General features: G+C 37.9%; 1 pseudogene; it reads right to left on the bottom strand.

Annotated features, from left to right (window-relative positions):
* Positions 1–1926: 1926 nt before the first annotated feature.
* Positions 1927–23714, bottom strand: part of LOC102877164 — a 44450-nt pseudogene continuing 22662 nt past the window's right edge.

The following is a 23714-nucleotide window of genomic DNA, read 5'->3' as shown; positions in this document are numbered from 1 at the left end:
TCATGATTCAGGCCAGGAGCACTTTAGTCCTAAAACTGACATACTTGTTACATAGCAGCTTAACAAGGTCCTTGACAGCAGATCTGCCCAATGTAACACATCTTTTGATTTTTTGACTACTACTTCAATGAGTGTTGATTGTGGATCTAAATAAAATTTAATTCTTTGCACCTTTTATATTTCCTGCATCATGCTGTCTATTGGTCCAGATGTGACTGTTTTTTTGTTTTCTTGATGTGCAAATGTAATCCATTTGAAGCTGTATGCTTTGATCTTCTTCAATAAGTACTCCTCTTGTTACTCACTTTCAGCAAGTAAGGTATATCTTCTGCATAATGTAGGTCATTCTTGAGTCTCCCTCTGAACCTGATGCCACATTTTTCTTCAAATAGTTCAGCTTTTCAAATTATTCATTCAGCATACAGATTGACTACTAATATATAAATGATACAACCTCAACATCCATCTTTCCTGATTTTCAAGCTGCTGTGTTCCCTTACTGCTTAAAACTTTTCAAACTATTTTGACGAAAACCGTAGGCCTAAATATAAATAATTATATGTATTCAGTCAAATACAAAAACCGAAGACATATGATATGAGTTGGTTAATGAAATCTCCTTAGATCTTTTTGTCATCAGCTCTAGTAGAATCAAAGAAAACACCTAAGTCCATTTTATGTGGTAGTTGTTGTTATTAGGCGTCATCAAGTAAAGTATAATTCATAGTGAGAGTAAGACTCAAACCCTGTCCTATCCTGTGCCATCCTCAAAAATCTCTGACATACTTGATCCCATTGCTGCAAACACTGTATCAATTCACCTGGCTTAGGGTCTTCCTCCCTTTTGCCATCTCTCTGCTTTCACAAGCTTGATGTCCCTCTCCAAGCAATAGTCTCTTCTAGCAACATGTCCAAAGTATGTGAGATGAACCTTTATCACCTCCGAGGAGCGGTCAGGCTGCACTTTCTCAAAGATAAATGTCTGGTCTTTTGGAAGTGTATAGAATATCCATTACTCCAATATGTACTTTATAATTATTCCTGGAAAATAAATATGATATTTATAGTCAATATTAGACTGTTAATTCACTTACATATTAAAATAAATTTTATCAAACAGCTTCTGTGAATTATTAACAATTTTTATCCTGAAAGAAAAAATAAGAATAATATGGGACATACAATACTTTGGACAATTTAACTGAAGCCTTAGTTAGTACCTGTGCTTCACTGCAGGGGCTGTTATGATCACCAGAAGAAAATGTGCTTCATTTATAGTTTTCTGGTTCTTCCTAAATTTAAAGGTCTTTATTCTAAGATTTTAATAAAAGGGTTTAAGGAAGAAAACCTTTTGGGACTATAGGATGATCTTGTTAATCATATCCTCATTCTGTGTCAAATTTTGCTTGGAGGGATTTTTGTTCCCTGCTATTAAAATCTGCCAAGTTTTAATGCATTTAATTAATTTTTATGTATGTCAATTTATTGTCTGTTTTTGTTCATTTTATACATTGGCTTCAGTTATATCAATTGAGAGTTTATTAAATATTCTGAATGTGGAAGAAAATCATTGGTTCTAATAAGTAATTAGCAGTTCCAAGTTTTCATCCCATCATTTGCAACTTATGACAACACCTTGTGTATGAGAGTAAAATTATGCATAAGAGAGATTTTGATCCCATTGTCCTGGCCTAAGAGTCCAAGGGCCACAGGCTTCCTACAAAGTGCCCTGGCCCCTGATGTTGCTGAACCTGCACTCCTCATCCTGGCACAAGAGCATGAAGGCCATACACTTCTTCCTGAGGCCCATCTGCCATTGTTGCTGCTGAGCTGGCACTCCCAGTCACAGCAACAAGCCTTTCACCAGAGCACAAGGCCACTGCTACTTATCCTGCTGTTGTTGCTGCTGCTTCTGATGAATCTGCCTTAGCCCTGATCCAGAAGTGAGCTGGTCACAGTCACTCGCCAAGGCCTATGGACTACTGCTGCTGAGTTCACATTCAGCACCCATCCCCAAAAGTATGCTGGTGGCAGGTGTCCACGGAAGCCCACAGGCGGCTGCTGCTGAAGCTTAAATATGCTGACAACATTTTAGTCAGGAAATTCATATCTTAAAAATAAGTAGTTGACAACTACTCACATCAACATGATAGAAGCTACCTCATACTACTTCATGCCAAGAAGAACACCAATAACAGCAGTCAGGTTCAAACATGAAAAACAAAACAAGCCTTCTCCTAAAATGTAGACCAGATTGTGGACCCAATATATATCTCAGAGACAGGAAGGTGAAAGGAATGATGGACCCAATATATATCTCAGAGACAGGAAGGTGAAAGGAATGAATACACTTTTGTGGAGTTCCAAGACTTAGTAGTGAAGAAGTTACAAAGGATGAAAGAGTAAAATTAAATCATAAGATATACAAACATTTTTTAAAAATCAATACAAGCCAGAGAAGGGGGAAAGAGCACAATACTAGAAACAGTACAAAAACATGACAATGCAAATAAGAAAGAAGACCAATAATGCAAAATTCTTCAACAAGTTGGAGGGACAAAAGAGTAGCAAAGAAGAGATACATTAGAGTCAGTGAAATAGAAGACAATAAATTCAATGAGACCTTATTGAAGAAAAAGTAAAAGATGAAAGAAAATAGAAAAAAAAATTGAAAACAATGTAAGGCGACATCAAATGAAACAAAATATTTGGGAATTGGAATTCCAGAACAAGAGAGGTTAAAAAAAAACACAACACAAACCTGAAAAAAGGGTACTAGAAGAAAATTTTCCAAGTTTCAGGGGGGAAAAAAGACAAAAACACAAATTTAAGAGGCTCATTGGATTCCAAATAGACTAGACTCCAAAAGAAAAACATTAAGATATCAAAGGTTGAAATGAATAGGATCCTGTATTCTCCAAAATCAAAGAAAAATATAGAATACTAACAACACCTTGAGAAAAAAGTCTTACACAAATAAACACCAATTAGATTAAGCTCTGATTTCTTAGCAGAAACCATGTGAGCAAGGAGACAATGAGATGGTTTATATGTTCTTGCTGTTGTTGTTATGTACTATTAAGTTGCCTGCGGCTCATAATGACCCTAGGTACAACAGCTCTGAAGCCTGCTCTGTCCTGAGACAGTCTCAGTGACTCTGATACACATACTCTCATTGCCCCAGTTACTATATCAATCTATATAACCTGGGATCTTCCTTTCCTGCATATATAGAAGGCTGAAAGAAAACTATCGTCACCCCAAAGCTGTCCATCAAGTATAAAGGGGAAATTAAGCCATTTGCAGAAAAGCAGAAAATAAAGGAATTTGTGAAAACAAGACAAACTCTACAAGAAATACTAAAGGTAGTTCTTTGCACAAAGACGATAAATTAAACAGACCAAAATAACCAGCAACAACAGAAAAGGGTAATGATTAAACTGGGTCTGTCAATAATCAGACTAAATGTGACTGGCTTAAACACACCCATTAAGAGAAAAAGAATAGCAGAATAGATAAAAAAGTAAAGCTTGGCAATACGTTGCATATACGAAGTACATCTAAGAAATTGGGAGAAAGACAGACTGAAAATCAATTTTGTTGTTGTTGTGTGCCATATAATTGGAACCATCCCATAGCTGACCCTCCAGTGGGTTTTCAGGAAAGTTAATCAAATGGGAGGAGATTGCCCATCCTTCTCCCATGCATATTCAGACTAATGGATTCAAACCACATGCCTTAGTGATTACAGCACAGTTTGTTGCCACTAATACCAACCAAAAGGCACCCACAAAAAAACAACAACAACAAAAACAACCTCTCAGTAAATTAGATTCCAGGATGAAATCCATCTTAAGCGACAAGGTATATTCTTAGTTAACACCTACACACTTAATGATAGAATAGCAAAATACATAAAACAAATATTAATAGACTTGGGGAAAAAATAGATAAAACTACAATAGTAGATAGCCAACTTCAACACACCATTTTCACAGAAGGACAAGTCAATTCCAAAAGAAACACAGCATAGACACAAAAGAATAATTAGCTGACTTCATAGACATATTCAGGGTAATTCAACAACTGTTGTTATTGCTCACAACAACATAGACATATGCGGGGTATTTTACCCAAAAGAAACTCACTTTACTTTCTTCTCATGTGCTCTATGAAGAGGAATATGCAATCAGGATTGAAGAGAGACTTATCAATTATCTGCATTATGCAGATTACTCAATACCTTGCTTCCTGAAAATAAGAATTAGAAGTACTTATTGCAAAAGATTAATGCAGACTTCTACATGGGTTGCACCTCATTGTCAAGAAAACAAAGATTCTTACCACTGGACTGATAAGCAACATCATGATGGATGGAGAGGAGACTGAAACTATCAAAATCTTCATCTTGGCTTGGATCCACAATCAGGAAATAAGGAGACGCATTGTACTGGAAAAATCTGCAGTTACGGACCTACCTCTCCAAAATATTGTGGAATAAAGATGTCAGTTTGAGGACTAAGTTGCATCTGATTCATCCTGTCTACATACCTTTTCAATCTACATGCAGAACTGATCATTAGGGAGACTGGGCTTTATGAGGAGGAAAATAACATAAGGATTGGAGAAAGATTCATAAATAAGCTATTTTATGCAGATGACACAACCTTGCTTGCTGAAACTGAGGAGTACTTGAAGTACTTGATGCAGAAGGTCAAGGACTCTAGTCTTCAATATGGATTGAAGCTTAACATCAAGAAGACAAATATTCTCACCACTGGGCCAATTGGCCGCACGATGATAGATGGAGAAGAGATTGAGGTTAACACTTAATGGCTTGCTTGGTTCCACAATCAACACTCATGACACCAACAGTAAGGAAATCAAAAGGTGAATTAAAATGGGAAAATCTGCTGTCAGGGACCTCTACATAGCACTAAGAAGAAACAATGTCATTCTAGAGACAAAGGTGTGCCTTATTCAGACCATAGTCTTGGTAATTACTTACTATTTGTCAGAAAGCTGGATAATGAATATGAAAGATAGAAGAAGAACCAGTGCCTTTGATTTGTTGTACTGGAGGAGTGTCTTGAACATATCATACCACCAAGAAAACAAAATAGGTCTGTCCTGGAGAGAGTGAAGCCAAGTTTCTCCTTGGAGGCTAGGCTTTTGAAGCTCTGTCTCACTTAATTTGGGCATGAGTCCAGGAGGAACCCATTCTTGGAGGACATCTATCTCAGAAGGGAAGAGAAACAGCATAGATGAGGAAGACCCTGACCCTGATGAGATGGATTGATGCCCAAAGTATGTCAGGAAGTTTCAGAATCCTTGCTTCCAAGGAGCAGGCTGATTTCACCCTCTCCAGTAAAAACCTGTTTATTCTCCTAGCAGCTCATGGTATATTTAATACTCTTTTCCGGCACCATGACTCAAAGACATCAATTCTCCTTCTATCATCCCTAGTCATTGTCCAGCTTTCTGATGCATAGCACATAATTGCAAAGTCCATGGCCTGGGTCAGGTGCACCTTAGCCTCTAGACTGACATCACTGTCTTTCAGTACCATGGATAGATCCCTGACAGCAGATCTTCCCAATGCAATTGCAATTTATATTTTAATTTCCTGGAAGCTGGTACAAAGAGTGGTGATTGTAGAGTGGAGAATGATCTCTGCTAGGAGAATAAATAGGTTCATCCTGGAGAGGGTGAAACCAGCTGCCTCAATGGAAGCAAGGATTCTGAAGCTTATTGACATACTTTGGGCATGATGCAAGGAGAGAACAGTCCTTGAAGAGGGACATGAAGCTTAGAAGGATGGAGGGACAGGTCAGTAGAAGAAGACATTGAGATGGATTGAGTCACTGACTGGCGCCAGGTAATTAAGTTTGTTAGATATGATGAGTTCGCTCGGGGAATGTCAGGTTTTAGAGCTAATGTACACTGGATTTCTAGAAAAGGGACATCATGCTTGTGAGGATGGGGGAACAGTGCAAAAGAGGAAGACCCCGGATGACATTGACTGATGTAATGACTGTGTAGTGGAGATAGGTGTGTAAGAGACAATAAGATTGGAACAGGATAGAGCAGGGTGTAGGGCTATCATACATAGAGCTGCTATGAGTCACAAGCAATTTGATGGCACATAACAACAACATTTCTTTTTCTTAGTTTACTTTAAACTCTTGAATTTTTAACAAATATATTAAAATAGTGATTATTCTTCCAGTGATGAATCATCATTTGTATTGATGAATACATCAATAGTTCTGTAGTGTGTACAAAGTTGTGTTGCTAACCTGAGGATGACGCATTTTTGGGAATTTGAATCTGTCATTGGATTCTAGGGCAAAAGGATGAGCACTCTTCTCCTATGCAGTTTAAAGACTCTGGAAAACCCCCTGGAGTGTCAGCTTTAACTTTCTTCCAACTGGATATCCATTAATTTGTATTATATGTGGAGTTGCTTTAGTTTCTTTGAAAACAGCATAATTATACTCTACTCTGTTGTTTCCGTTCCTTTTTCTACATTTTAGAAAATGTTTCATGCCAAAAATCACAGATTACTTGCTCTTATTTTACACATATTAAATCACCGTTTCATTAAATGTGTATAGTATCAGAAACACATATAACATCATCATGAATGACAATATATAAAGCTATGGCTAATTTTATGCACACATAGAGTGGCAAATTTTCCATTACATGTGCCTGACAGGAGCGACCTGTCTCTATAGACTACAAAATAAAGTTTCATTTCAATATCATCTAGGTATAGCTTAATGTTTAAATGTTCATTAGAGTTGTACTGTATTTTCTTTGTGAAGGATTTAAATTCCTATTTTTGCAAATAAAAATAAATCCCACCATATTCGTCAACCTAATGTCAAATATAGCCTGTGTTTATATTTGTTATAAAACATTTGCAATGAATAAATTGTTGATTGTGCAAAATTCTATCGTTCTATCTCCAGCTGTATTTTTGTTACCAAGTCCATGTTTTCCAACTACTGATTCTTCTTCTCTGTTCACAATTTTTGTATTCCAGTCACCCATTGTTATTAATGCATCTTGATTACATGTTCAATCGATCTCTGACTGCAAAAATTGGTAGAAATCTTCTATTTCCTTTTTGGCTCTGGTTGTTGCTGCATATATTTGTTATATATATTTGTTGCATATAGTGCTATTCACTGGACTTCCTTGTATGTGTTTGGATGTTATCTGGTCACTCACAACATTGTATTTCAAGATGGATCTAGAAATTACTTTCTTAACTATGAAAGTAACCCCATTTTTTTCTCACCTTTTCATTTCCAGTATAGTATATCACATGATTGCCTGATTCAAAATATCCCATACCAGTCCATCTCATTTCACCAAAACTAGTATGCATTCCCTTTCTTTATTAACAATATCCAATTTTCCTACATTCATAGTTCTTACATTCCATGTTCCAATCACTAGTGTCTGCTTACAACTGTTCTTCCTACTTCGAATTTCCATACTCGAGGTCTCAGCCTCAATTACCATATTTACTATTCTAACTGTGCTCTATTGTACATAGGATTTTTGAAGGCATGCTATTTCAGAAGTGGATGGCCAATCCTTCTTTCTATCATTTCTTAATTTTAATGCTCAGATTTAGAACAGTATCTGACAGACAAACATTTTAAGGAAAAAAGCAGATAAAAGATATTTCCCCAAGTTTAGAAATAACCAATACATACAGTGTTGTCCCACGCTTGACATCTGCGTCTTGACCCACCCTTTTCCCTGTTCTACCAGCATGCCTGTCTACTCCCACCTATTCCATTCAATACCTAACTTCCCCTATCTAGCCCTTGATATGACAGCTTATATCTCAAGCTTTCTGGGCTTCTCTGATTCCAAACACTTCAAGCCAAGTGCCAGTTTCTTCTGCTGTGTCCAGTTTCTCTTGAGTTTAGGAGTCTATAAGTCCCAATACCAGGTACTAGTATCAGGGAAGCCTTCCTGTCTTAGATTGCTCTGAGGAAAAGCCTTTTGTGTTGAACCTCTGCTCCAGGACTGACTTCTTATGGCTTAGGGACTCTTCCATTTGCAACATGTTGGAGATAGAATGATTGGAATTTGCACAATCAATGACTTTTTAATTGCAAATACATTTTATAAGAAACATAAACACAGATTATACACATGCATTTCACCTGATGGTATGCATAAGAATCAGATCGATTATATCTGCAGAAAGAACCGCTGGAGAATCTCAGTATCAGCTGTGAAAACTAGGCCAGGAGTTGATTGTGGAACAGACCATGAGCTACTCATATGCAAATTCAAGCTGAAGAGGAGGAAAATTAAACCGAATCCTCAGGAACCAAAATATGACTTTGAGTCCATCCCACCTGAATTTCAGAACCATGTCAGGAACAGATTTGAGGCCTTGGACACTAATGAACGAAGACCTAAAGAGTTGTGGGAGGATGCCAAAAGTATTATCCAGGAAGAGTGAAAACGGTCATTACAAACACTGAAGAGAAAAAAATAAAAAGACCAAAATGGATGTCAGAAGAAACTGAAATTGCACTGGAGCACAGAGAAGCCAAAGCACAAGGAAGAATTCAAGACACTAAAGAACTGAACAGAAGATTCGAAAAGGCAACACAGGATGACAAAGTAAAATATTACAATGAAATGTGCAAGGAGCTGGAGTCGGAAAATCAAAAGGGCCGAACTCGTTCAGCATTTCTTAAGCTCAAGGAACTGAAGAACAAATTCAAACCTCGAGTTGCTATAATCAAGGATGCTTTAGGCAGGATAGTAAATTATCCAGGAAGTATTAAAAGAAGATGGAAAGAATATACTGAGTTACCGTATCAACAGGAATTGGCAGACACAGAAGAATTTCAAGAAAGAACACATGAGCAAGAGCCTATGGTGATGAAGGAAGAAGTTCAGGCTGCTTTGAAGGAAATAGAAAAAAATAGGCCCCAGGAATAGATGGTATACCAATTGACATATTTCAGCTAACAGATGCTGCCCTGGGTGTGCTCACCAAGTTGTGCCAAGAAATCTGGAGAAAAACCACTTGGCCAACTAACTGGAAGAGATCTATATTTGTTCCCATGCCAAAGAACGGTGACCCAGCAGTGAGTGGAAACTATAGAACAATATCATTGATTTCACATGCAAGCAAGACTCTACTGAAGATTATCCAAAAACGACTGGAACAGCACCTCAGCAGAGAACTGCCAGAAGTCCAGGCTGGGCTTAGAAGGGGTTGTGGTAGTAGGGATATTGTAGCTGATGTTAGATGGATCTTAGCTGAAAGCATGGAATACCAGAAGAATGTCTATCTGTGTTTCATTGATTATGAAAAGGCATTTGACAGTGTGGATCATAGCAAACTGTGGTTGACTCTGAGAAGAATGGGAATCCCAGAACACTTGATCATGCTGATGCAAATCCTATACTTGGACCAAGAGGCAGTCGTCAGAACAGGGAAACACTGCATGGTTCAAAATTGGGAAAGGTGTACACCAGGGATGCATCCTATCTCTATACCTTTTCAACCTGTATGCAGAACAGATTATCCTAGAGGCTGGGCTCTATGAGGAGAAATATGGCATCAGAATTGGAGGAAGACTCAACAACAATCTGCATGATGACACAACACTGCTTGCTGAAACTGAGAAGACCTGAAGCGCTTGCTGCAGAAAGTCAAGGACTGCAACATTCGATATTGATTGAGTCTCAACATCATGAAAGCAAAGAATTTCAGCACTGGGTCAATTAGCAGCATCATGATAGGTGTTGAAGAGATTGAGATTGTTGACAGTTTTGTTTGAGTGTCTCCACAGTCAACACTCTTGGTACCAGCTGCCAGGAAATTAAAAGATGAATTGCACTGGGAAAGTCTGCTGTCAGAGGCCTCTCCAAAGTACTGAAGAGCAATGATATCAGTCTGGAGACTAAGATGTACCTATTCCAGGCCATAGTCTTTGCAGTTATTGCTATGTGTCAGAAATCTGGACAATGATTAGGGATGATAGAAGGATTGTTGATACCTTTGAGCTATGATGCTGTAGAAGTGTATTGAGTATACCATGGACTGATAGAAGAACAAATAGTTTTGTCCCAGAGAGAGTAAGACCAGGTTGCTCCTTGAAGGCAAGGATTCTGAAGTTGACATACTTTGGACATATTACAAGGAAGGACCAGTTCTTGGAGAGGGACATCATGCTTGAGAAGGTGGGGGTACAGCGTAAGAGAGGAAGACCCTGAATGAGATAGATTTATTTAGTGACTGGGGTAATAGGGTTAGATGTGTCAGAGATGATAAGATTGGCATGGGCTGCTGCACATAGGGTCGCTATGATCCATAGGTGACTCAACAGAACATAATAACAACAATAATATTAAGTAGTCCATCTTTTCCCTCAGAATTGCTGGTGGATTTACATTTCCAGAGAGACATGGCTTTCGGGATAGTAGACTACACCATCAAAGCTCAATATAGCTATTGTTGTTCATTGCCATCACGTCAGAACCAACTTATAACTGACCCTCAAATTGTTTTTTAGAGGCTGTAAATAATACAGGCGGAAATTGTTTGTCTTGGAGAATGTGAAGTCAAGTTTCTCGTTGGAGGCTAGGACTTTGAAGCTCCATCTCACATACTTTGGGAATATGGCCAGTAAAGACTGGTTTTTGAAGAAGGACATGCTTAGAAGAGTGGAGGGACAGCACAAGTGAAGAATACACTGAATGATAAAGATTGATACAGTAACAGGGGAAACGGGCTTTGATGTGTTGGAATCAGTGAGACTGCAGGACAGGACAGACTTCAGAGCTGCTATTCATAGGGTCGCTATGGGTCATAGGAAACTTGATGGCCCATAACAACAATATCAAGTAGACAAGGAAATTATTATAAAAATTTAGTAGTTTTTAAGGAGACATCATTTTGAAATAAAAGAAAGGAAGGAAGGAGGAAGAGGGCAAGAAAGAAAATAGAAGAAAAAATAAATGGCACTTTTGTATTTCTGCTGAATTTTGCTTATTCTTTTAAAAACGTCTTTACATTTAACACAGTTTTATGTAGAATATGCTAAGTACTCAAGTATTTTAGAAAAAATAACTCAGCATTAACATTAACTTGCCTACTTTTAACATTATCTTCATTAACATCCCCATTTTTCAAATGAAGAACTGGAGCACAAATGTTTGGCAAACTGTAAATTACCAGTGAGATCCAGAATCTCACAGCCTAGTTTCAGAGTTCCTCCTCTTGAATATTTTACTGGGGTGAGGAAAGATAGAGAAGATTAGTGAAGGACTAATAAATTTCTATCAATATTAAACTAAATTAAGATAGCAGGTAACTCCTATACTGTGCTTTATCAATAATTATTGCTCTGGTACAATAACCAAACCAAAAATTTCAATCAATATGAAAATAATTCCTGAAGTTAATTAAAACTATTATTTTAATTTCTTAGCAGATTAAAAAATTGTTGTTCTTGTTGTTGTGTGGCATCAAGTTTGAATCAACTCCTAACTGAGGTTCCAACAGGTTTTTAGAGGTAGTAAATTTCACTGGAAGGCATTCCCATTCTTCTCCCATGAAGCAGCTGATAGATTGGAGCCATGTGTCTTCTCTATTGCAGCACAATTTTTTACCTCTGGGCCATGAAACTCCCTAGACATTAAAGTTCTATATTCCTTTTGATAAAAATGAGTTAAGTGTAGACTTTTCTGCTGCTGTCAAGGACTAGGGAGAAGGACCTGGCTAGGGTAAGTTTCCTACTCCTTCCCTGAAAAGCTGAATGCTCCATCCATGGACATAAGGTACTTCCTGCAGGGATTGTTGCTCTCTCCTTCCCTTAAGAGATGAGCTGTCCAGCCAAGGGACTTTTCCCACAAGCCACATGATGAGAGAGAACTTCAGCCTGGGATAAGTCCCTTCCCCTCTCTTGGAGCAATGAGCTCCCATTGAGGGATAAGTCTCCAATGAACCCAGAGACAAGAGAGAGCCCCAGGCTGGCTGAGTTACCCACTCTTTCCCTGGAGTGTTGATTTTCCCAGGTGGGGTAAGCCTTCCCATGAACTCAGGGACCATGGAGGTCTTTAGCTTGGGTAAATTGCTTTCCCCTTCACTGAAACAGTGAGAACTTCAGCCAGGATTGCAGATATGTGACCCGCTAGAACCTCAGATAAGAAAAACAAACAAACAAAAAACCAAACCTATATCAGCTTGGGGGAGGGAGAAAGAACAGAGAAGGAGGAAAATGTGCTACCATGAATGAATGAAAATCCAACTTTATTAAAAGCACAATTAAAATAAAAATATAATTTAAAAAAACATGTATGACAAAAATCTGAAACAAGAGGTGAATTGTGGGAAGGTCTGAGGAAAGGGGAAGGAATAGGGGGAAATGTGCAACAATGAAAAGATAAAACTTTTTTTAAATCACACACACACACACACACACACACACACACACACACACACACAAATAACCTCTACCACAGCAATGACACAAAAGAATCAGACTACTTCACATCTCACGCAAAACCAAAGTAAGATATCACTTTAAAAAATGTAATTAAGATACAGAATCAATGCGTTTCCTGAAGGTATAAAGTCTAATTGAACCTTCTAATACAGAATTCAAACAACAATTATCGAGTACTTTCAATGTGTAAAAGAAATACCAGACACTGAAAACACTACAGAGCACCATTAATAAAAGCATATGTGCAAAACCAAGAGCCAACATCATTCTAAATAAAAAGAAACAAAAGGTATTCCTCTGTTAACAGGGTCCAGGCAAGGATGTTTACGATGCCACTTGTATTCAATACCATATGTGAGCTAAAGTAATACTATAAAGGAAGGAAATAAGAGTTATCCACATAGACAAAGGGGAGACAAATGTATTTCTACATGCAGATAATATTACAGTGCATTGAAAAGCCTAAAGATTCAAACAAAAGATTGTTGGGTTAATGGGCCAGTTCAGTAGAGTGGCAAAATAAAACCTCAACATAAAAAAAAAAGTTTAATTTCTCCACAGTAACAAAGAATCTACTGAAAAGGAAATAAGGAAACCAATCATCAGTTAAAATTGCAAATATCAAGACGAAATACTTATGACGCTAGAGGCACAAAGACCTACACAAAGAAAACTACAAATATGTTTTGTAGTGTGCTGTTGCCTGTGAAACACATTGAACTATGTACAATAGCTCTGAAACCTTTTCTATCCTGAGTAAATTTCATTGTCTCTGACACACTTAATCTCATTCAATCAACCTCATCCAAGGACTCCTGCACTGTCCCTCCACACTTCCAAACTTGATGTTCTTGACCAAGGACTTGTCCCTCCTGAAAACATGTCCAAACTATGTAAAATGGAGCTTTAAAATCCTTTCCTTCAAGGAGTAGCTTGGTTTCACTCTCTCTAGGACAGACCTGTTTGTTCTCCTAGCAGTCCATGGTATGTTCAATACTCTTCTTCAGTACCACAACTCAAAGGTATTGCTTCTTCTTCTGTGATCTTTAGTCATTTTCCAGCTCCCTGATGCACAGTAAGTAAACACAAAGACCATAGCCTGCATCAAAAATGTATTTGTATACTGACAATATTGCTTTTCAGTACTCTGTAAGGGCTCTGATAGCAGACTTTCCCAATGCAATTCATCTTTTGTTTTCTGATTGCTGGTGCCAAGAGTGTTGATTGTGGAACCAAGCAAACTGAAATTAGTAGCAATCTCAAACTCCTCTCCACGAAGTGTGATGCTGCCAATTGGCCCAGTGGTGAGAATTGTTGTTTTCTTGATGTTGAGCTTTAATCCATGTTGAATATTGTAGTCCTTGACCTTCTGTAGCAAACACTTTACATCCTCCTCAGTTTTAGCAAGCAAAGTTGTGTCATCTCTATAAAGCAGATTATTTATGAGTCTTCCTCCAATGCTGACGCCACATTCTTTCTCATCAAGCCTAGCCTCCCCAAAGCAATACTTCTCTTTATCTCCTGACTGCTGTTACTGAAGACTGTGGATTATGGATCAGATTAAATCATTGTCAGTTTCAATCCTTTCAGCTTCTTGGCTGTGTGGGTAGAACTCTTCAGCAGATAAGTGTGCTGAAATCTCAAAGACACACAGTTCAAATCCACCAGCTATTTAAAGGAGAATTATGAGCAATCTCCTCATTTGTAATTTACTGCCTCTAAAAACCTGTTGGAGGGTCACCTTTGTGTTGGTACTGACTCAATAATGTACAAAAACAACAATAACATATTTATTGCACCCTTATTCATACTAACAAGGAGATAGCAGCTTCCCAAATGCCCAACAACAATGAATGGACAGAGAAATAACTGTGGTACATTCACACAATAGAATAATACTTCACAGCACACACAAAAAAGTTAAGACCTCAGGATGTACTATACAATATGGACAATAGGTTGAGTGAAATAACTCAATCACAAAAGAACAAATACTATACAAGATCATTACTGTGAAAATGGGAGAAGGGGTAGGTAGATACAGAGAGAGAGAAGAAATAGAATGCACAATGAACAATATAAGGGATTAGAGGCAAGGAGGATCAACAAGCAATATATGGGTGAACAAATAACACATGCATTGCAAGTACCATCTTGGAGCAAGATACGCATAACCAATCAAATGTGGAGGGGGGAGTGGAGGAGGAGCAAGGGGATAGAAGGAAAGAAGAGAAAAATATGCTGGAGAAGCAGAGATTAGTGGCTTGGGTGAAGGGATAGGCAAAATGTAGTGAAGATTTGATATTGTTCTTGTTATATGCTGTTGAGCTGACTCCAACTCATAGCAACGCTAAGATCAACAGCTCTAAAGCTTGCCCTATCTTGATCTAATCTCACCATTTTTTACACACTTATGCTCATTGCTATACTAATTGTGCCAATCCATCTCATCCTGTGTCTTCTCTCCTGTGCTGACTCTATATTCTTCCAAATATGATGTCCTTCCCTAGGGACTGGTCCCTCCCAACAACATTCCCAAAATAGGTTAGGTGGTGCTTCAAAATCCTTGTCTCCAAGGAGCAATATGATTTCACCCTCTCCAGGACAAACCTGTTTGTTCTTTTGGCAACCTATGTTGTGTTTAATAACACACAACATAGCACCAAACGCAAAGGCACCAATTCTTCTTTTATGATCCTTATCCACTCCCCAGCTCTCAGATGCATAACAATCATGGCCTGGACCAAGCACACCTTAATCTATAGACTAACATCATTACCCTTTAGCACTTTGGAGAGGTCCCTGATAGCAGAGTTTCCCAATATAACTAGTCTTTTAATTTTCTGACTGCTGGTGCCAAAGGCGTTGATTGTGGATCTGAACGAGATGATTATTATTAACTTCATTCTTTTCTCCATCTATTATAATGTTGCTTATTGGCCCTGTAGCTAAGATTGTTTTCTTGATATTGAGATGCAATCCATATAGAAGATTGCAGTCCTTGATATTCTGCAGCAAATATGTCTAGTCCTGCTCAGTTTTGTTGAGCATAATGTAGGTTGTTGATGAGACTTCCTCCAATCAAATTCTTTTTCATTGAGTCTGTCCTCTTGAACTATCTTTTTTAAATATAATTTGAAAAGGTGTGGAGAAAGGATACATCCACGTTGCATTCCTTTCTTGATTTTGAGCCATGCAGTGTTCCCTTACTCTATTTGGACAACAGCTTCTTGGTCTAGGGTATTGCATGATGCCTAGGTTTTGCATGAGCACAGACAAGTGTTCTGTGATTCTCATTCTTCTGACAGTCAAATGGCTTTGCATAGTTAATAAAACTCAAACAGACATCATTTTGGTACTTTTTTTTTATTTTAGCCAGGCTCTGACATCATCAAAGATATCCTTAGTGCCATAGCCTCTTCTAAACCCAACTTTCTTTCTGACAGTTCTTTGTCAATATACTGTTTTAGTAAATTCTTGAGTAATTTTCAGCAATATTTTGCTTGCATACAATTTTAGTGATATTGTCCAATAATTTCCACATTCTCTTGTATTATCATTTTTAAGAATGAGAATAAATATAGAACTCTTCCAATCAATTAGCCAAATAGCTGTCCTCCAGATTTCTCGGCACAACCTGGTGAGCATATCCAGAACTACACCTGTTTGTGGTAAAATATCAATTGTTATCCCATCAATTCCAGGGACCTTATATTTTTCCAGTTCCTCTAAAGTAGCGTAAAATCTGCCAGTAGAGAGTAAGATTTGAGGAGGTGTGATAAATGGCATTGCTCAACTGTAATTATTGTTAAAAAACAAAATGTATGAGTGAATAAAGAACAAATTTTAAAAAGAAAACACTATGCAACACAGTTCTCTGATGCACATGAAGTGGTATCAATTTTATGTCACCTGTTATGATACAGGTCATTGTCATCAAATTTTATTTGACTCAAAATTGACTCTTCCTTGGATCTCTGAGGTTGTGAATCACACTGGAGGAGATGGTCATCTTTCTCCTATGGAATTTGAACCAACACAGTGGCTGAGCCTTCATTTTAGCAATCCAACTTCCTGTGAACTAAGTCAGTAGGATTCCCTGGAATGGCATATGGTCTGCTGTAGAAAATTCTATGTTTGTTCATTCATTTTTTTCAATTAACATTTTTTTGAATGTCAATCCTCTACCAAATACTGTGCCAAGTATTAGGCAAATTGCAGGAGACAAAATTGTCTGAATATCTGCCTTCACAAAGTTAGCAATCTCATATGGTAATTTAAAAAAATGAATTGTTACTCTCTGCCTTCACAAAGTTAGCAATCTCATATGGTAATTTAAAAAAATGAATTGTTACTCCACAGGTAAGCACTTAAGTACTTAAAATGTCAATGACTCAAAAAAAATGTCAATGACTCTTAATACCCATCTTTTAAAATATTTGTACTGTCAAAAAGAGCCTTAAAAACAAAAGCAAAAACTGAGAAGAATGAATTTCTCAACAAAATGTTAGACAGATGGCTGTACCAAGTGCCTTATCTTAGTTTTGATCTTATGGTAACTAAAAAGATATTAAGTAACATCTGTAAGTGATTTCAAAGTAATAAAAACTACTCTTGTTTAAAGATCGTTCCTTAAATAGCTACATTGCCTTCCAAATTGGCAATGCAAAAAACTCTCTATAGGATTATATTATTTTCTTATTGAACGTTTATGAGAGGATAAAATTCCCAAACAGGAAAATTTACTAATTAGTGTATAATCATCTTTGCAATACTTACCACTAGCATTTTCAGATTCTGTCCAATTTAATCTTAAAATGTCCATGTTTTAACGAGAAGAATCTCTAAAAAAGATTTGTATGGTTTTGTTTCCAAGGGAAGAGAGGAGGAAAGAGAGGTGGAACACAGGTAAATGAATGAAGGGGCAATAATTTTGAGAAAAGATGTTAGATATTAAATTTTAAGTTTTCATATTCTTCTAAATGTAAAGTCCTTTAATATCCAAATTCTTCATGAAAGTATTTATGTGAGTAGAGACTTGATGTACATATATTTATATGTGCAAGTATAGATATACATAACAAACCAAAGCCAAATATTTGGTTGGCTCGAGGAAAAATAAGTAACCACAATCTGTATAAAGAAGGAAAATTCTGATGGAGGTAAAATATCCGAGACTGAGATGGCAGATGGATGCAAATACTCACACTACACTTAGACAATGACACATACACACAAATGTGCACATACCCACATATACACAAATACATCTATCAAACCTCCTTTTCAATTTTACAGAAATTGAAAATTTATAGAAGAAATGGGTTTCAAGAAATATTCATCTAGTTGAGATTTTAGGGCCATAAGGTAACAAATTGGAAGTAGGAGTGGCATCCACTTCCAAAATAACAAGCCTCCAGAAACTCAAACTTTGATAAATGTCGATAGTCGTAGAGGGGTTTCAGGCCTTCTGTTCATACGGTCGTTATGAGTCATGCTCGACTCAAAGGCAATCAACAGCAACAACAACAATAAGGTAACAAAGAATAGACAAAGGAAAGAAAAAGTTGTTGTTATGTGCTGTCGAGTTGCTTGCGACTCATAGCGACCGTATGTACAACAGTCCTACACCCTGCTCTATCGTGTTCCAATCACACTGCCTCCGACACATCCATCCTGCTTACCCCAGTCACTGAATCAATCCACCTCATAGAGGGTCTTCCCCTCCTGTGCAGTCACTCCACCCTCCCAAGCATGATGTCCCTCTCCGAGGACCCGTCCCTCCTTACAACATATCCAATGTATGTCAAACGAAGCCCCAGAATCCTTGCCTCCAAGGAGCAGCCTGGTTTAACCTTCTCCACGATGAATCTGTTTATTTTCTTAGCAGTTCATTGTACACTCAATACTCTTCTCCAGCACCACAGCTCAAAGGCATCAATTCTCCTTCTATCCTCCCTAGTCATTGTCCAACTCTCTGATGCATAACAAATGATTGCAAAAACCATGGTCTGTATCAGACACACTTTAGTCTCCAGAGAGACACCATTGCTCTTCAGTACTTTGGAGAGTTCCCTAACAGCAGACTTTCCCATTGCAATATGTCTTTTAATTTCCTGGCTGCTGGTGCCACGAGTGTTGACAGTGGAGCCAAGCAGATTAAAGTTATTAACAACTTCAATCTCTTCACCAACCATCCTGATGCTGCTAATTGGCCCAGTGGTGAGAATCTTTCTCTTCTTGATATTGTAAAAATAGTAGGCAACATTTTCTTAGATACCTTGAACAGAGAAGATATGTGAGGTACTTCTTAGTGAGGTGTTGGTTGGTTTTGGTTTTGTTTTTTGGATTGGGTTGGGTTGTGCTTGTTGTTTTGTTTATTGTTGTTGTTGTCTTATTTTTTGTTTCTTTTTTTACAAGCACAATCAACATTCATGGAAGTAGATGCCAAGAAACCATTGCAATGGACAAACATGCCGCATAAGACCTTTGAATGTGTTAAAAAGCAAAGATGTAATTTTGAACTAAGGTAAACCTAACCCTGACCTTAGTATTGTTTTCCAATCACTTCATATATGCATAAAAGCCAGGCCATCATCAAGGAAGGCCAAAGAAGAATTGATTGTGGTGATGTTGAAAAACACTTAGTATTTCATCGACTTCTAGAAGAATGAACAAATCTGTCTTAAAAGATGTACAGACAGAATAGGCCTTCATAGGAAGCATAGAAAGAATTAATTTTATGAACTTTGCATACATTACCAGGAAATATTATTCCCTGGTGAAAGATTTTAAACTTGATTAGGTAGAAGAGCAATAAAAAAAGAGGAAGAACATCACTAAGATGATGATTGGCAGAGTAACTGCGACAATGAGGTCAAACGTCGCAACCATTGTGCCGATACCTCAGAACCAAACAGTGCTTCTTGCTGTTGTGTACAGGGTCACTGTGAGTTGAAACCTACTTGATCATATCTAAAACCAAAAACTTAATATATTTTACATAAACTACTGCTAAAAGAGAACTTCACAATTTCAGGAAATATTTCCCAAGTTTTGAAATGGAATAAAAATGCTTGAATACACAATCAAACTTTTATTGATCTTTATGGAATAGAACTCTTCTTAAGTGTTATCTGTGTAGTTCTATGTGCCTTTAAAATCAATGAAGCATGACATATCTCCTGGAAGAGTAAGTAGAGGACTAGAAAATCCTGTTCAGCCTTAAAACGATTGTGCACAAATCCAACGCAGTCAGACTTTTCTTCTAGACCAGAAAGCATTAAGGGAAATTTTAAGGATCATTAACAGTAGCAAACAGAGATAGAAGACCATAACATATTTAAATTTGTATTTTCTTCATAATTTTCAATAATTTCTAAATCAGAAAGTCTTATAAGCCTGAGGCATTTCTGCATCACTTCCCTGCAAGAAACACAACCATCAAAACACATCCACGTGTGTGTGTGTGTGTGTGTGTGTGTGTGTGTGTATGTGGGTGTGTCTGTGTGTCTGTGCACACACACACACACACATATTTATTACTTATAGGATTTTGTCAGGGATTCCATGAGTATTTCATAGATTATCTGCGTTTTTGCCTTTGGCACTAAGGTCATAAATCTCACTGATGGGTATAGCATTGAAGACACTCTAGTTACTGTTTATAACAAAGTCAAACATATCCTGAGGGTCAACTAATGTAGTTCTTCATGGCTTGTCCAGGGTAACTTTAAAATAAGATGTCTATCTTTCTGGAATGTCAGCATTTCAGCCATAAAATTTCCTTTTTCATTTTCAGCAAAGATATAGCCTTCTGAGTATTATGTTTTTCACTAAGTGCAGTAGACCCTTCATGGCCTAATGCATCAAATGGTCTTTTGCCATGAATGAGATTTTCTATAGGTCATCCATTCATTGTGTTCTGAAACGGAGAAGGGCCTGAAGCGCTTGCTGTGGAGGTTCAAGGACCACAGTCTTCAATATGGATTGAAGCTCAGCATCAAGAAAACACCAGTGCGCTGATTGGCAGCAACATGATGAATGATGAAGAGATTGAGATTGTTGATAGTGTCAGTTTGTTTGGCTGTACAATCAACATTCTTGGTACCAGCAACCAGGAAATGAAAAAACAAATTGCATTGGCAATGTCTGCTGTCAGAGACCTCTTCAAAGTACTGAAGAGTCTGGAGACTAAGGTGTGCCTGATACAGGCCACGATCTTTGCAATGACTTTCTATTCATCAGAAAGCTGGACAATGACTAAGGATGATAAAAGACAAATTGATGGCTTTTAGCTGTGGTGCTGGAGAAGAGTATTGAATATGCCATGGATTGCTAGGAGAACAAACAAGTTTGTCCTGGAGAGGGTGAAGCCAGGCCGCTCCTTGGAGGCAAGGATTCTGAAGCTTCATCTGGCATACTTTGAACATGTTGCAAGGCAGGATCAGTACTTCGAGTGGGACGTCATGCTTGGAAGGGTGGCAGGACAGCCCAGGATAAGAAGACCCTCGATGAGATGGATTGATCTGGTCACTGGGCTAATGTAGATAGGTGTGTTGGAGAAACTAAAACTGGCAAGGGATAGAGCAGGATTTAGGGCTCTTATACATAGAGTCACTACGAGTCGCAGGCAACTCGATGGCACAAAACACCAAGAACTGGTCATCCTTGCAACATGCTCAACATCCTTGGAACATGTCAGACTTCAGAATCTTCACCTTCAAGGAGCAACTTGATTTCAGCCTCTTTAGGGTGAACTTGTTTGTTCAACTCTCCTTCTATCACCCCTTGCCATCGTCCAACTTTCTGACTCATAGCAAGTAATATGAAAGACAATGGTCCAGATGAGGCACACCTTAGTCTCTAGACTGACATCATAAATCTTCATTACTCTGGAAAGGCCCCTGACAAGACTTTCCCAATGCAAGTGTCTTTTAATTTCCTGGCTGCTGATACCAAGAGGGTTGATTGTGTAGCCAAACAAACTGAAGTTGTTAATAATCTCAATCTCTTCACCATCTATCATGATATTGATAATCAGTCCAGTAGTGAGAATCTTTGTTTTCTTGATGTTGAGCTTCAATCCAATGAGAGAATAGTTTTATATATCTCTATACCTCTATCTCTATCCCCACAACCAGATACTGGAGATATTATTGTTACTATGACTTCGAATCTCCTTAGTATTATTATTGCAGTCCCTTCCCAAATAAAAATCACTCAAATTATAGTTTAAAATTGGTATCACATGATTCTGATTATTTTTACTACGTGTTACTATTGTTTGAGGCTATCAAGTTGACATATTCAGAGACCCCTTATACAATAGAGTATTATGTTAACCAATCTTGCACCACACCTACAATCTCTGTTGTGTTTAATCTCATTGTTGCAGTTACTGTACCAATGCATTTTTTGGCAGTCTTCCTTTCTTTCTTTGATAGTCCATCTTTCTGAGCATTCAATCTCCTTCCAAGGACTGCTTCTTCATAATAGCATCTTTAAAATATATGAAAGATAATAATTCTTACCTCTACCTAGCTTCACTTACTTGTAATCTATGCCATAAATTGTGCCCAGATATCTTAAGGACAACCCTCTTAACAACTTCCTAGAAGAGATTCATATTTGTTCTCATTTAAAAAAAAAAAAAGGTGACCCAACAGAGTGCGGAAATTATTAAACAATGCTATTAGTATCCAATTCAAGCAAGATACTTTAAAAAATTATCCCAAAATGACTGTAATAGCACATCAACAGAGAACTGCCAGATGTGTAGGATGGATTTAGAAGAGGCTATTGTTCTAGGGATTTTATAGCAAATGTTGAAAGGATTTTGGCTGAAAACAGAGAGTACCAAAGGAATTTCTATCTCTAATTCATTGACAGCACAAAGACATTTGAATACCTGACTGTTAGCCACAACAAACTGTGGCTAACCTTGAGAAGAATAGGGATCAGAGAACACCTGCTTGTGCTTAAATAAAACCTATGCTTGAACCAGGAGATAGTCATCAGAACAGAGCAAAGAAATTCTGTATGGTTCAAGATCAGAAAAGTGTACACCGGAGATGCATCCTATCTAAATAATTTTCCAATGTTTATGTGGAACACATGACCTGGGAGTCTAGGGAATGTGGTATCAGGATGAAAGGAACACTCATCAACAACAAGCATTTTGCAGATGAGATAACCCTCTTGCTGAAACTGAAGACCTGAGATATTTGCTGCAGAAGATCAAGAGATGTAGCCTTCAATATAGATTGACACTCAACATTAAGAAGGCAAAGATTGCACCACAACAAGATAAAGGTAAATAATCCAATAGAAAAATGGGCACAGGATATGAACAGGCACTTCATCGAAGACGACATTCAGAAGGCTAACAAGCACATCAAGAAATGCTCAAAACCCTAGCCCTAAGAGAGATGCAAATTAAAACAACTATGAGATATGATCTCACCCCAGTCAAAATAGCAAAATTTAACAGAACAGCAGGCAACAAATGCTGGCGAGGTTGTGGAGAAACTGGAACCCTTATTCACTGCTGGTGGGAGGGTAAAATGGTGCAAGCCCTGTGGAAAGCGGTATGGCGCTTTCTCAAAAAGTTGCAAATGGAGATACCATTTGACCCAGCATTTCACTACTGGGAATATACGCCGAAGAGATCATAACTGACATCCAAGCAGATATATGCACACCCATGTTTATTGCAACTTTGTTCACAATAGCAAGGAGTTGGAAACAACCTAAGTGTCCATCAACAAACAAACGGATAGAGAAGCTGTAGTATATTCGCACAATGAAATACTATGCTGCATTGAAAAACAAGGAACTCATGCAATATTATTCAAAATGGTTGACTCTGGAGAACATTATGCTGAGTGAAATATCCCAGTCACAAGAGGACAAATATTGCATGGTGCCACTCTTGTAGAATGGGACTGACCTTGCGGTTGGGGGGAGACTGAGTAGGATCGGTTCAATAATGTATACTGCATTGAAACAGAGGAGGGAGAAAACTTTAAAAGAGATATGTGACTAGGTATTTCTGTCATGACAAAAGTCTAGAGCAATGGCTACATGGTGAAGTGGACCTGGGGGAGGGTTTGTAAAACAAGGAAGGAATCTTTTCTTTTACTATTCCAAGAGGGTAGTGTTCTGGGGTGGGGGGAACCTTGGGAGGGGACAAATCTACAACAATGAATG

This window comes from Elephantulus edwardii, unplaced genomic scaffold (genome assembly GCF_000299155.1).
Source record: "Elephantulus edwardii isolate Elephantulus edwardi_28Jun2011 unplaced genomic scaffold, EleEdw1.0 scaffold00119, whole genome shotgun sequence".
Taxonomy (NCBI): Eukaryota; Metazoa; Chordata; class Mammalia; order Macroscelidea; family Macroscelididae; genus Elephantulus; species Elephantulus edwardii.
The sequence above is the reverse complement of the archived record's forward strand: the minus strand, read 5'-3'. Positions and strand labels throughout refer to the sequence as shown.